This window comes from Trichomycterus rosablanca, chromosome 2 (genome assembly GCF_030014385.1).
Source record: "Trichomycterus rosablanca isolate fTriRos1 chromosome 2, fTriRos1.hap1, whole genome shotgun sequence".
In the NCBI taxonomy this organism is placed as follows: Eukaryota; Metazoa; Chordata; class Actinopteri; order Siluriformes; family Trichomycteridae; genus Trichomycterus; species Trichomycterus rosablanca.
The window spans coordinates 14274593-14289676 of record NC_085989.1 but is presented as its reverse complement, the minus strand read 5'-3'; the positions used below and the strand labels follow the sequence as shown (position 1 = coordinate 14289676).

Below are 15084 nucleotides of genomic sequence, written 5' to 3'. Positions count from 1 at the left end.
TTGGCATTTGAGTCTTCTTAATGAATAAGTTTTTAATATTTTTTGGGTTGTCATAGCCATCTTTGTTTTAGTGGTTTTATTTTATTTATATGTTGGTGCGTATGTATGTTATTTTGTATGTACAGTGTATCACAAAAGTGAGTACACCCCTCACATTTCTGCAAATATTTCATTATATCTTTTCATGGGACAACACTATAGACATGAAACTTGGATATAACTTAGAGTAGTCAGTGTAGTGGCCTAGGCTATAAGAAGATTGCTAACACCCTGAAACTGAGCTACAGCATGGTGGCCAAGGTCATACAGCGGTTTTCCAGGACAGGTTCCACTCGGAACAGGCTTCGCCAGGGTCGACCAAAGAAGTTGAGTCCACGTGTTCGGCGTCATATCCAGAGGTTGGCTTTAAAAAATAGACACATGAGTGCTGCCAGCATTGCTGCAGAGGTTGAAGACGTGGGAGGTCAGCCTGTCAGTGCTCAGACCATACGCCGCACACTGCATCAACTCGGTCTGCATGGTCGTCATCCCAGAAGGAAGCTGACGCACAAGAAAGCCCGCAAACAGTTTGCTGAAGACAAGCAGTCCAAGAACATGGATTACTGGAATGCCCTGTGGTCTGACGAGACCAAGATAAACTTGTTTGGCTCAGATGGTGTCCAGCATGTGTGGCGGCGCCCTGGTGAGAAGTACCAAGACAACTGTATCTTGCCTACAGTCAAGCATGGTGGTGGTAGCATCATGGTCTTGGGCTGCATGAGTGTTGCTGGCACTGGGGAGCTGCAGTTCATTGAGGGAAACATGAATTCCAACATGTACTGTGACATTCTGAAACAGAGCATGATCCCCTTCCTTCGAAAACTGGGCCTCATGGCAGTTTTCCAACAGGATAACGACCCCAAACACAACCTCCAAGATGACAACTGCCTTGCTGAGGAAGCTGAAGGTAAAGGTGATGGACTAAACCCAATTGAGCACCTGTGGCGCATCCTCAAGTGGAAGGTGGAGGAGTTCAAGGTGTCTAACATCCACCAGCTCCGTGATGTCATCATGGAGGAGTGGAAGAGGATTCCAGTAGCAACCTGTGCAGTAGCAGCTCTGGTGAATTCCATGCCCAGGAGGGTTAAGGCAGTGCTGGATAATAATGGTGGTCACACAAAATATTGACACTTTGGGCACAATTTGGACATGTTCACTGTGGGGTGTACTCACTTATGTTGCCAGCCATTTAGACATTAATGGCTGTGTGTTGAGTTATTTTCAGAAGACAGTAAATCTACACTGCTATACAAGTTGTACACTGACTACTCTAAGTTATATCCAAGTTTAATGTCTATAGTGTTGTCCCATGAAAAGATATAATGAAATATTTGCAGAAATGTGAGGGGTGTACTCACTTTTGTGATACACTGTATATATATATATATATATATATATATATATATATATATATATATATATATATATATACAGTGGATCTAAAAGTGTACACACCCCTGTTAAAATGCCAGGTTTAGTGATGTAAAAAAATGAGACCAAGATAAATCATTTCAGAAATTTAACCACCTTTAATGTGACCTATACCATGTACATCTCAATTGAAAAACAAAATGTAGTCTTTAGGGGGAAGAAGTAAAAAATAAAAAAATAAAATAATGTGGTTGCATAAGTGTGCACACCCTCTTATAACTGGGGATGTGGCTGTGTTCAGAATGAACCAATCACATTCAAACTCATGTTAAATGGGAATCAGTAGACACCTGTCATCATTTAAAGTGCCTCTGATTAACCCCAAATAAGTTCAGTTGTTCTAGTAGGCTTTTCCTGACATTTTCTTAGTCACGTCTTACAGCAAAAGCCATGGTCCACAAAGAGCTCCCAAAGCATCAGAGGGATCTCATTGGCATCAAAGGCATCAGTCTGGAGAAGGGTACAAAAGAATTTCCAAGGCATTAGATATACCATGGAACACAGTGAAGACAGTCATCATCAAGTGGAGAAAATATAGGACAACGGTGACATTGCCAAGAACAGGACGTCCCTCCAAAATTTATGAAAAGACACGAAGAAAACTGGTCAGGGAGGCTACCAAGAGGCCTACAGCAACATTAAAGGAGTTGCAGGAATTTCTGGCACGTACTGGCTGTGTACTACATATGACAACAATATCACGTATTCTTCATATGTCTGGCCTAGGGGTAGGGTGGCAAGACGGAAGCCTCTTCTTACAAAGAAAAATATCCAAGCCCGGCAAAATTTTGCAAAAACGCATTTGAACTCTCCTAAAAGCATGTGGGAAAATGTGTTATGGTCTGATGAAACCAAGGTTGAACTTTTCGGCCATAATTCCAAAAGGTATGTTTGGAGTAACAACACTGCACATCACCAAAAGAACACCATACCCTCAGTGAAGCATGGTGGTGGCAGCATCATGCTTTGGGGCTGTTTTTCTTTAGCTGGTACTGGGGCCTTAGTCAAGGTGGAGGGAATTATGAACAGTTCCAAATACCAGTCGATGTTGGCACAAAACCTTCAGGTTTCTGCTAGAAAGCTGAAGATGAAGAGGAACTTCATCTTTCAGCACGACAACGACCCAAAGCATACATCCAAATCAACCAAAGAATGGCTTCACCAGAAGAAGATTAAAGTTTTGGAATGGTCCAGCCAGAGCCCAGATCTGAATCAGATTGAAAATCTGTGGGGTGCTCTGAAAAGGGCTGTACACAGGAGATGCCCCCGCAATCTGACAGATTTGGAGCGTTTTTGCGAAGAAGAGTGGGCAAATATTGCTAAGTCAAGATGTGCCATGTGATAGGCTCCTACCCAAAAAGACTGAGTGCTGTAATAACATCAAAAGGTGCCTAAACAAAATATTATTTTAAGGGTGTGCACACTTATGCAACCACATTATTTTATTTTTTTATTTTTTACTTCTTCCCCCTAAAGATTTCAGTTTGTTTTTCAATTGAGATGTACAGGTTATAGGTCACATTAAAGGTGGTAAAAGTTCTGAAATGATTTATCTTGGTCTCATTTTTTTACATCGCTAAACCTGGCATTTAAACAGGGGTGTGTACACTTTTTATATCCACTGTACATACACACACACACATTAGCCATACCAATCAGCCATAACATTAAAACTGTTTCTACACTCACTGTCCATTTTATCAGCTCCACTTATCATATAGAAGCACTTTGTAGTTCTACAATTACTGACTGTAGTCCATCTGTTTCTCTGCATGCTTTGTTAGCCCACTTTCATGCTGTTCTTCACTGGTCAGGACTCTCCCACACCACAGAGCAGGTATTATTTAGGTGGTGGATCATTCTCAGTACTGCAGTGACAATGACATGGTGGTGGTGTGTTAGCATGTGTTGTGCTGGTATTTGGAGTTTTTAAATACCGTGTCGACTCACTGTCCACTCTATTACACACTCCTACCTAGTTCGTCCACCTTGTAGATGTAAAGTCAGAAACGTTCGCTCATCTATTGCTGCTGTTCAAGTTGGTCATCTTTTAGACCTGACCATTGAAGAACAGCATGAAAGTCGGCTAACGAAGCATGCACAGAAACAGATGGACTACAGACAGTAATTGTAGAACTACAAAGTGCTTCTATATGGTAAGTGGAGCTGATAAAATGAACAGTGAGTGTAGAAACAAGGAAATGGTTTTAATGGTATGGCTGATCGGTGTATATCCCAAAAGTTCTTCTGACGGTGTTACACTGTAATGTTGATTAGAACTTGTTGATTATTACCACCCCACTACAACAATTATCAGTACTATTCAAATGAACATCTTCACTGCATAGCGTTGCTACTGAAAGTAAGTATTCAGACATTTCACACCGTGTTGTGAAACTGATCTAAAATTAAATATAAGGGCCAATTTTGTCTTTCAGTATACAAGTAAAAGGTGTTTTTATCTTTACAAAGATTATTAAAAATCCAAAACTAAAATCTTTTATTTCCAAACGTCTCAACCTCTTTGCTTTGGCACTCTAAACTGTGGTCAGGAAACCACCTGTTGCGATTTAAACTGATTGGGCATAATTAGTAGGACACACACCTGGGATCTTTAGGAGCCCACGATAATTTCAAACATTGAAAATCTTGAAACTTTAAGTGCCTTCAAGAACATATTGGCCTTTTTCATTTTAAAATGGAAGAACCTCGACACAAACCGAAACCTTTCCGGAGAAGGTAAGAACGAAACCAATGAGTAATCTAAAAGTTAACCAAAAGTACTGTGCAAAGACAGAAGAACCTGTTGGATGGACAACTACATCCATAGGGTGTGTTCGAAAAGCTAGGGAGCTCTCTACATAGACAGCATTTTACATCATCCTATGTGCACTCCCGAGAATGAGGCTGTTCGAAATCCTACATGCCTTAATATGCTGTCTAGTTAGGCATCTTAAAATTTCTGTTATTTTGATTCAAGAACGAGTGAGCATCGGAAGCGTCCTTAGTGATCAAGGCAATCCCAGCATTTAGTGCGGCAGCTCTTCTCTCACAGAAAAAATTTAAAAAACATGGCTGATGAAAAGAGTTATTTTCAAACATAAATAATTTACTATTGATTTTTAACTTGTAAACTTGCACAAGTGTCATTTATTTGCAAGTTCGGGCTTGTCAGTGAATTTAACCGTTTTCGGTACACGAAGGGAGATGTTAGTTGACATGCTAGCGCGCTGTGCCACCCCATCCCATTGGTTTGAATGGCAAGATGCTAAGTGTGTTAGCTTAGTAAGCGAAACCCGATGGAATCGCTGTCTAAGTAGCGTGTTCGATTAACCTGCCTTATAAGTCATTGACTTATTAGAATCCTCTCTACTGAGGCAGCTGCCTATGGAGGCAGTAAGACAGCAAGGCAGCTCCCTAGGTTTTCGAACACACACATAAAAACACAAATCAGAAAGAAACTAAAAGGTAAGATGCGAGAAAATGTTGAATAAAAATTAAGTGACAACCCATAAAGGTCTCCTTGGTCTGATGGACAAAAAGTGTACTGTCTTTTTGGAATGTGTTGCAGGAATGAAATACAGGAATGGATGTATATTAACCAGAGAAATAAAGGTGACCAGACAAAACATGAAATATCTTCACACTGTCTGCTAAAAAAGTACAGGGTGGGCCATTTATATGGATACACCTAAATAAAATGGGAATGGTTGGTAATATTAACTTCCTGTTTGTGGCACATTAGTATATGGGAGGGGGGAAACTTTTCAAGATGGGTGGTGACCATGGCGGCCATTTTGAAGTCGGCCATTTTGGATCCAACTTTAGTTTTTTCAATGGGAAGAGGGTCATGTGACACATCAAACTTATTGAGAATTTCACAAGAAAAACAATGGTGTGCTTTTAACGTAACTTTATTCTTTCATGAGTTATTTACAAGCTTCTCTTTGTTTACAGCCATTGACATGTCGCAGAGGTTAACACGTGAGGAGCGGATAGAAATTGTGTTGATGTCTGGTGAACGCAGTACCCGGGTCATTGCAGCAGATTTCAATGCAAGACACCCTACGAGACCACCCATCTCCCATGCTACAGTTAGCAAACTGCTTGCCAAGTTTCGTGAAACTGGTTCAGTGTTGGATTTGCCAAAATGTGGACGCATGAAAACTGTCACTAATGAAGAAACATCAGTGGCTGTCCTAGCTTCATTCAGCAAGAGCCCACAGCGTAGCACTCGCCACATGTCACTGGAGAGTGGCATCAGTCGAACATCCCTTCGGCGGATATTAGCTACTCACAAATGGCACCCTTACAAACTCCAGCTGCTGCAGCATCTCAACGAGGATGACCCAGATCGGCGCACTGAATTTGCAGAATGGGCAAAACAAAAATTGGAAAAGGACCCTCAGTTTACACAGAACATTTTGTTCAGTGATGAGGCAAACTTTTATGTGAATGGTGAAGTTAACAAACAAAACCACCGCTATTGGTCTGACACTAACCCACATTGGATAGATCCCTCCAAGACTGTTGGAACACAAAAATTGATGGTATGGTGTGGTATATGGGGTACAAAGATAGTGGTGCCATTCTTCATCAATGGAAACCTCAAGGCCACTGGATATTTAAAATTGCTACATGATGATGTGTTTCCCTCTTTATGCACTGAAGCTGGCACGTTCCCTGAGTTTTTCCAGCAAGATGGTGCACCACCACATTATGGGTGTCAGGTCTGAGCATTCCTAGATGAACAGTTTCCTGGAAAGTGGATTGGTCGTCGTGGGCCAGTTGAATGGCCCCCAAGGTCTCCCGATCTGACCCCCTTAGACTTTTATCTTTGGGGTCATCTGAAGGCAATTGTCTATGCTGTGAAGATACGAGATGTGCAGCACCTGAAACTACGGATACTGGAAGCCTGTGCTAGCATTTCTTCTGCGGTGTTGCTATCAGTGTGTGAAGAGTGGGAGAAGAGGGTTGCATTGACAATCCAACACAATGGGCAGCACTTTGAACACATTTTATAAGTTGTCAGAAACTTGTAAATAACTCATGAAAGGATAAAGTTACATTAAATCCAAGCTGTTTTTCTTGTGAAATTCTCAATAAGTTTGATGTGTCACATGACCCTCTTCCCACTGAAAAAACTAAAGTTGGATCCAAAATGGCCGACTTCAAAATGGCCGCCATGGTCACCACCCATCTTAAAAAGTTTTCCCCCTCCCATATACTAATGTGCCACAAACAGGAAGTTAATATCACCAACCATTCCCATTTTATTTAGGTGTATCCATATAAATGGCCCACCCTGTATGTCAAAATAATACTTATTTCTGCATTTATTTATTTTTGCACTTTCCATACTGTCCCAACATTTTTTCTGATTTGGGGTTGCATTTTGTAGCTCCCCCTTGTGCCACACAAAAAAGCTCTAGACTTGACTTGCAAGAACTTCACATGACTAAGGCTTGCCATCTTCCCAACTACCCAGTAATGTTTTTTCATAACCATATTGTTGTGTGCACTCAGTGAAGTGAAAGTGTAAAAAACTGTGCATTTGCTACCTCAAACAATTTGGCTAGGCTAAATCCCACAAAAATAAAGCATGCATGTCAGACTGCACCTTCACCCATCACCCAAATATACCCCAAATTTTTTATTCAAAGTTGGGTGTTTCAGCAGATGCGAAACCCATGGATACGGAGGATGAGTTGTATTGAAATTCAAGTTCCAGGATTTTCACAGATTAACTTCTTTTCTTTGTGATGTGCCATACATTTTCAGTAGGAGACAGATCTGGACTGCAGGTAGGCCAGTCAAGCACACATACTCTGTGTCTAGGGCTGGGCGATATTGCAAAAAAAAATAAAAAATCTCTCGATTATTTTCAAATTTATTACCGATTGTCGATTCCGATTGTGATTTTTTTTGTTTGTTCTTGTATAATGCAATTGAAAAAAAACTCAAATTTCCTTTTTTGCATTTTAATTTAAAAGACTGCAGAAGTGCAAAAATAGTAACAGCACCACCGATAATTATCCTTTCAAGGGACTCAAACTTTTTAACAATAACTGTATAACAATAATTAACAATAATTAAAACAAAATAGAAATCTTAATTAGCTATATCCTTTTTAAGAATAGCTCACAAACAACTCTTACTTTAAATAATGTGCAAGCAAAACCTCCTTACATTAAAAAAGTGCAAAACAACAAATAGTTCTTTACAAGTTTCTTAAAAGGAACACAAGCCTGTGTACTGTTTCCACCAATTAAGTGAGTCTGTATCAGTATCTACACTGGGGGACATTGAGTAAGCAGTAAGCTCAGCTTTAATTTTGTCCTCTTGTGACTGGGGGTGGATGGAGGTGTTAAGTTCTGCTTCTAACAATATGGACTACAATTCCCATGCGCCCACGGACTCTCATATGACTATCACTTGTCCCCGGTCAGCCAATCCTGATCGGTCCTCATGCTCCGGAGTTTTGATTCAGTTCAGCTGTGTTTAATTCCATGAATCTTATTTCAACGAAACTACATTTCGTTGCCTTGTACCTGCACTGAACAATAACAATAAAGTTGAATCTATCTATCTATCTATCTATCTATCTATCTATCTATCTATCTATCTATCTATCTATCTATCTATCTATCTATCTATCTATCTATCTATCTATCTATCTATTTAAAAACTTCTGTTTGTCTGTCTCGTTGTGAAGTATTGCCGATCGTGTTTGCAGTCCTTATTATTTCTGAATCTAGCCGTTACCATGTATGATCCTTGTTGTCTTCCGTTTACTATTTTTGCTGCCTGTCTGTTTATCCTCTGGTTTTGGACTCTGCCTGATTTTGTAAACTGATTTTGCCCTTTTGATATTAAACTTTCCTTGATATATATTCCGACATGTTGACATGTTCCGACTCTTGACATGTTGGTATTTTAATTAAAATATAAAGTATGTAAATAATCGCGATTGTCACATTTCTAACATCGTGTGAAATCATTCGAATTAACCGAATCAATCGTGAAAATTGCCCAGCCCTATCTGTGTCAACCTGTACAAATTCTAAATTTGGTTACCCAACTTAATTAGGGACCAAGTGTACCAACGTGGGCTGTATGGGTGGAGCAGGAACCAGTGCAGAACACCGACAGGTCAAAAAGAATCACCAGTGGAGTGAGAGAATACACGCACCATATTTAAAACTCAACTGTAATCATTTTTAATTAAAGTGGTGTTGTGAAAAGTATAAATACACAAAAATACTTGAATAGTGCTAAAGGACACAACAATCGCCTAAGTGCAACAAACCAAAAAAACACTTCATATTGTATATAGTAAGTGTGCCATATCTGCTCTCAGCAACAAGAAGAGAATGCTATGAATGCCTCACCTTCAGCAAACCTCACCTACCTACATAGGTTCCCTTGTGGAACTGAGAAATTAACAATACCGCATTATACAGCATAGAAAGTTCTGGATTTGGATATCCTCTGTATATTATTGTGGGGTGCTGTGCCACCCTTAATACACATGTTCGGGTTAGAATGTTGCCATTTAAGAAACTTGAATTCATATAATTTAAATCATAAACAACAGAAATATTACTCTGCACAAATAGATCTGTGTAATGCAGTGGCGATTTCTCTAAGACTGCAAGGGAAGCTCAGTGGACGTTTTGATTGACAGCTAGTTTGAGCGCTACACCGTCACTTCTCAAACTTAAACTCAAAAGAAGCTTTATTGGCATGACAAATAGGGACATTCGTATTGCCAAAGCAATACACTTCATTAGTCACTTAATCACTAGGAGCTTCAGTCCCATCGCGGATTTTGTGAGTGAAGTCGAAAGACAAACTGCAACCCATTTCAGGCCATTTTCTTGTAAAAGGAACAGAGGGCAGAATTTATGTGTAAATAAATTGACAAATTTTATGATGTAAGCCGACAATGAGCTTCCCCTCTTTGAAAGACCAGCAGCCGCCACTGGTGTAATGTTATTTTTTGTTATGTTGTAGTATACAGGTTGTTATCTCATATCTACAGCAGTGTCAGAAAAAGTTTAAAACACTGGGAGAATTTTGTGATAAGCATGCTATTCAATATCTTATCTATCTTAGTGCAATATACAGTACTTTTGTAAAATAATATATTTTTCTCTTAGTGCAATAATATGTATGCGGCTGCTTATGATAATGTCCTGTCTTTTTGCTTATGCCCTTTTATGTTTAATTGTGTTGTTTTTTGTCTGTCTTCCCTTGTGTAACTTGTACTGTAATTTGTAAATTGTAACTGTAATTGTGTCATTTGTATAGTACTGTGACACTGCAATTTCCTTCGGGATCAATAAAGTCTTATCTTATCTTATCTAGGCCTGCTATTTATTAGGCGTGCTATTTAGGCGTTTTCTATTGACTGTTTAAAATCTACATTCAGTTCTGTTTACTGTGTTTACACACCAGGAATTAAAGGCTGTTTTTATTAAATAAAGCATGTTGTTGACTTGTTAATATGAGACTCAGTGCTGGTTTTAAATTCTGATAGCATGCTATACGTTTGTTGGTTGATAGTTAAGAGTTGACTAATGACAATGAAGTTATAACATTCAAGACATTTAAATTTACAGATTACAGATTTAAATACAAATATTTAATGCCGAGTTCACACTACAATTTTTGCCCTGATTTTCGCTCGCAGACTGGTCTGCGCTAGATTTGCCGGCTCGGGAGCAACTCGGCGTTCACACGGCGATCGAAACTCGGCTCTCAATCAATATGTGTGAACTACTTAACAACTCGATCTGAGCGGCTTGCCGAGCACTCGGCAACCGAAGAAATATATCTAGCTTGTAAAATATCTGGATCTGAGTCGCACAACTGGCAATGAGTGCTACGCTGAACAGCCAATGAGAACGCAAGATATGGTGTGAGGGGAAATGCAGGGGAGAAGTTGTAAAAAGGTGGGACAGGGGAATAATATAGTTTATATCAGAATACATTGGCACACACAAGTTTTACAGTATTTGTGACCTTATTGTTCTCTACAAAACATAATCCATGCTGTTCCTATTTTTCCTACTTGCTTTTATGCTGCACATCGGCACACAAACTTTGATCGCTCGCTACTTGCTGACGTGCATTTTTGGATGTGGTATCATTTAACCCCTTGTCACTTCTTGCGTTTGTTTTTATGACAAAACATAGTTTAGGAGACCAGAGAAGCTCGCCTGCAATTCCAGTTGGTGATAGATCGTGTAGTGTGAAACCCCCCATCGCCGATCAGTTGTGTAGTGTGAAAGCCACACCGACTTGAAAGACCCCCGATTACAAGAGATCCAGTTGTGTAGCAACCTGACCACTTGGAAAGGTGTGTAGTGTGAACTTGGCATAAGAAGCAGTACAATTTTCATTCTACATCTACATATCTATCTACATAGATCTCAAAGAGCACACTAGAAATAATTTTATGTTTCATATTTCTAACAATTTTGCCAAGTATGGAAAGGCTACCTGTTGGAAAGGCTATCTCTGCAGCACTCTATAAATCAGGCCTTAATGACAAAAGCCACTGTTGAGTAAAAAAGCACATGGCAGCCCCCTGTGCCTAAAAGACTCTGGCAACATAAGGAAAAATATTATCTGATCTAATAAGATAAAAATGTAATATACATCTTAAGGTTAATGTTTATAAATGTATAATGTATCTTATGTATAAGCATTATGTCTGGCAAAAAACAGGCACTACACCTGGCTAGTGCTAAAAACGGTTGTGGCAGCTTCATGCTATGGGGAGTGGGGGGTGTTTCTCATTGGCAAAGACAGGTAGAATTGTGAATGCAGCCAAATACTGCAACGTTCTTAAAGAAAATCTCCTTCAAAATGACTCAGAGAGGCTTGGAGCACGTCTTTAAATATCTTTCGGTGGCTCAGCCTAAGCCCAGACTTAAACCTCACTCAGCATCCGTGGAGAGACATGAAGATGGCAGTCTACAGATTTATTTATTTAAGTTTTAACGCCATGTTTAACACATTGGTGTCATTTAATGGCAGTAATAGGTATTATGTATGTGTCTTCATATTTTGGTCCATATTATATGTTCATTTTTATGGTTGCAAGGTAGGTTAAAAGTCTTCTTGTGTTGTCTTGTGTGAGAGTCTCTTTGATAGTTTCTGGCATGTGTGCTTGTTCTATTTCTTTAGTGTATTTTGGGCATTCTATCAAGATGTGTTTTATTGATATAGGTGTTTGGCAGGTTTCACAAGTTGGGGGTTTTTCTCCTTTTATCAGGTGTTGGTGGGTTATTCTGGAGTGGCCGATTCGGCACCTCGTGTATATGACCTAGTCTATGCGTCGTCCCTGGTGAATTCTGTGCTTGGCATTAACGTTTGGGTGTATTTTATATAGTTTATTGGTGAGCTGGGTATTCCATTCATTTTGCCATTTTCCTTTGATGTAGAGATTTATTGATGCTTTTAAGTCGGTTGATGGGATTTTGATGTTCGTTGTATTTTGTCTTGTTTTTCCTCTAGCTGCTTGATCTGCTTTTTCATTTCCTGTAATTCCACTGTGTCCTGGTACCCAGCATAGTTGTATGTCATATTCTTGCTCTGTTAAAATGCTGATTGTCCATTGTATGTTACTAATGATAGGATGGTCTGATGTGTATGATTGTAGTGCTTTGAGGCATGATTTAGAATCTGTGCAAATTAGTATTTTGTGCTTTTGTTCTTTTTCTGCATATTTTCAGTCTACAGATCTACCTAGGCAATGGGATAAATTGGTCAAAACAAGACATGCAAAGCTTGTAGAAATGTGTCCAAGAAGACACAATATATTGTGCAAAAGGTGTAGGCCTAAGAATACTTTCTAAATCCACTATATACGTTATTATTCATGCTGATGAATAACTGTTCATTCTAAAGTACAAACTATCATGATAGATAGATAGATAGATAGATAGATAGATAGATAGATAGATAGATAGATAGATAGATAGATAGATAGATAGATAGATACTTTATTAATCCCAAAGGAAATGAATACTTGATTTTATAATCTAAACTGCGAGTTACATACATTCAGGAAAAAATTGTTAAACCCATTTATTTGTAATGCCAACTGTCAGTTAATTCTTTAATTATGACAGGGTTAAATTAGTTTTCTTTCTTTCAATCTGAGATCAACTGAACCAGCCTGTTTAAGGGTCGCTACCCTCATCACTGCGGTACGAAGGGTAATTTTTTATAAATACATATATAAACAATAGGACAATTACCATAAACAGCACTTTATCTGTATATAAGGTCTGGTGGTCGTAGACCATTTTTGCTATAAAACTAAAAAAAGATGTAAATTCATTTCAGTATAAAGCATTCAAATGTACTCACATAAAAATACTGCAAAAATGTTAATATCCATTACAATAATGTAATCAATAACAATACCAGTCAAACCACTGGCCCATATACATGTACACACTGCTAAATAAATTGCAATTCAAATCAACAAAATAATTATTTGTCCTAAAATAAATATCCTAAGAGGTTTGTATGTTATATTTGGTGAAAAAATGGAAGGTACATGGTGGGTTAAAACTGTGCCAGTGTAAACAGCGCCAGCAATAGCAGCAGCTCGACAGCAGAGCTCTTTCCGACCTTACATTAGGTGCAATCAGAGCGGTAGAGAGAACAGAGTGGCGACACTCCCATAGGGAACCGTTGGAAAGGGGGCGGGACATTTTTTCTGCGCAGCTTCCGGGTTGTGGAGCTCTGTATAGTTCCAAACAACCCATAGAGCCCCATTCATTTCCACTACTTATCAAACATTTTTAGCTGTATGTTGCTTTGTTTTAAAAAAATTATGAATTTAATGTCATTAATATACTTAATACTGTTATTGTTTAGCATTTGCTCAGCACTAAATGTTACATGTTTATCTTAATTAATAGGTATAACCCAATTTAGCTTAGTCAGTTAAGCTTAATTAATGACACACGAGTCTTTTCACCTAAAATGAGTTGATTAATCAAGAGTCTTGTTACAGAAATGATCATAAAACATTAGAACCACAATAAATCATTATACTTTTACTTTCATACTTAAGTACATTTGAAGGTAAATTTAGTTTAGTACTTTAGTGGAGGTAAAGAGTATTTTTACTTTTACTACTACTTTTACTGGAGTAATATGTTACCTTGGATATCTCTACTTTAACTCAACTAAATGGTTTGTGTACCTTGTCCACCACTTACATTAGACAAAATGAACTAGTGCATATTCATAATGAATTCATTAATGTATTACATGTAGGAATCAATTATTAATCACTCATGAAATAAGAGATGAATGAATGCTTTTTCATGTACCTGCACTATAATGTTTTTGGTACGGTAGTGTGTTTATCAATCTGTTCATTCAGTGCAGGTAAACCTTATGAATCCAGCACATGACTTAGTGTTTAGCCAAAATGATTATTATTATGAATCCTCAGGAAAGTGAAGGGAGATTAGTTTATGCAAAAAACAAAACATAAAAAACTTTAATGTCTATACTGTATATTGTCTCTACTACTTAATGATATCGCATTATGTAATGTATGCTATTATAATGTACTGTGTGTTAACAAGAACGACCTATTAACAAGTCATTATAAACATCAATCTTCCACTTTATATACCAAATTGACATTAAAGCAGATGCAGTAAATGTAAACGCAGTTGAAAATACCCAGAAATTGTACAAATGTTTATTATTTGCCGTTTAATATTTCATTTACTGCTGCCTGTCCCATTTGAGAACATGACAGCGCCGGGTTTGTTTGGAACTATTGAGGGTTACATGAACCACGTGACCGCGTAGCGGCGAGATCAAGGAGTGTCGCAACTCTCTCTATCTACGGCTCTGGGTGCAATTATAAATGGCCAGGAGCTGGAAATGGGTTGACATGCGAGCTGAAATCTGATTGGCTCCTCAAGACCAACTGTCTCCTGACTTTGACAGAAAGATTTTACCTCCATAATTCAAATCCCAAAGCAAAGCAGCCTGCGTTAACAACCACCATTCAAGTGTATTTACCAGGCGCTAGCAGGGGCACGCAATCTACAGTATCGGCAAACAGAAACTGCTCAAACTGATGAATAATATTCGTTTAAATCAGACGCTCGAGTCTACAAGCTTACAGGTCACAAAATTACAACCTGTACAGAAAACCACACCAAAAAACCCCGGCGGTCTAGTTGTCAATCAATGTAATCACCCAGTGAAATGCCTTGCATCTTAACTTACAAATATAACAAAACATACTGATGCTTAGAAAACGATGTCTGTTTTCAAAACAAAAACATAGCTGAGTGAAGACAACATCTACGTCGCATTCTGCTCGCTCGTTAAAAAAAATCTTCCACTACTTCTCGATTATACAAAAAAGTCTCCGCTCGTATCTGTTTTATACACTGCAGACATTATGTGCATGTACCCCACCGCATAGCTATAAATCAAAACATTATTTTAGAGCAGAAAGTCCTCATACAGACTATAACGAAGGAAAAGAAAGGCGGCCATTTTAGAGAATACCCACAGAAAACAATGACATGTCGGTTACAGAAGGTTATTCTATGC

The 15084-nt window shown here is 38.6% G+C and overlaps 1 protein-coding gene across 2 annotated transcripts in view; it reads right to left on the bottom strand.

The window, feature by feature from the left end:
* The window catches only part of arid1ab (AT-rich interactive domain 1Ab), a 78369-nt gene that overhangs the window by 62330 nt on the left and 955 nt on the right, over nucleotides 1-15084 (bottom strand). The window lies entirely within an intron of this gene.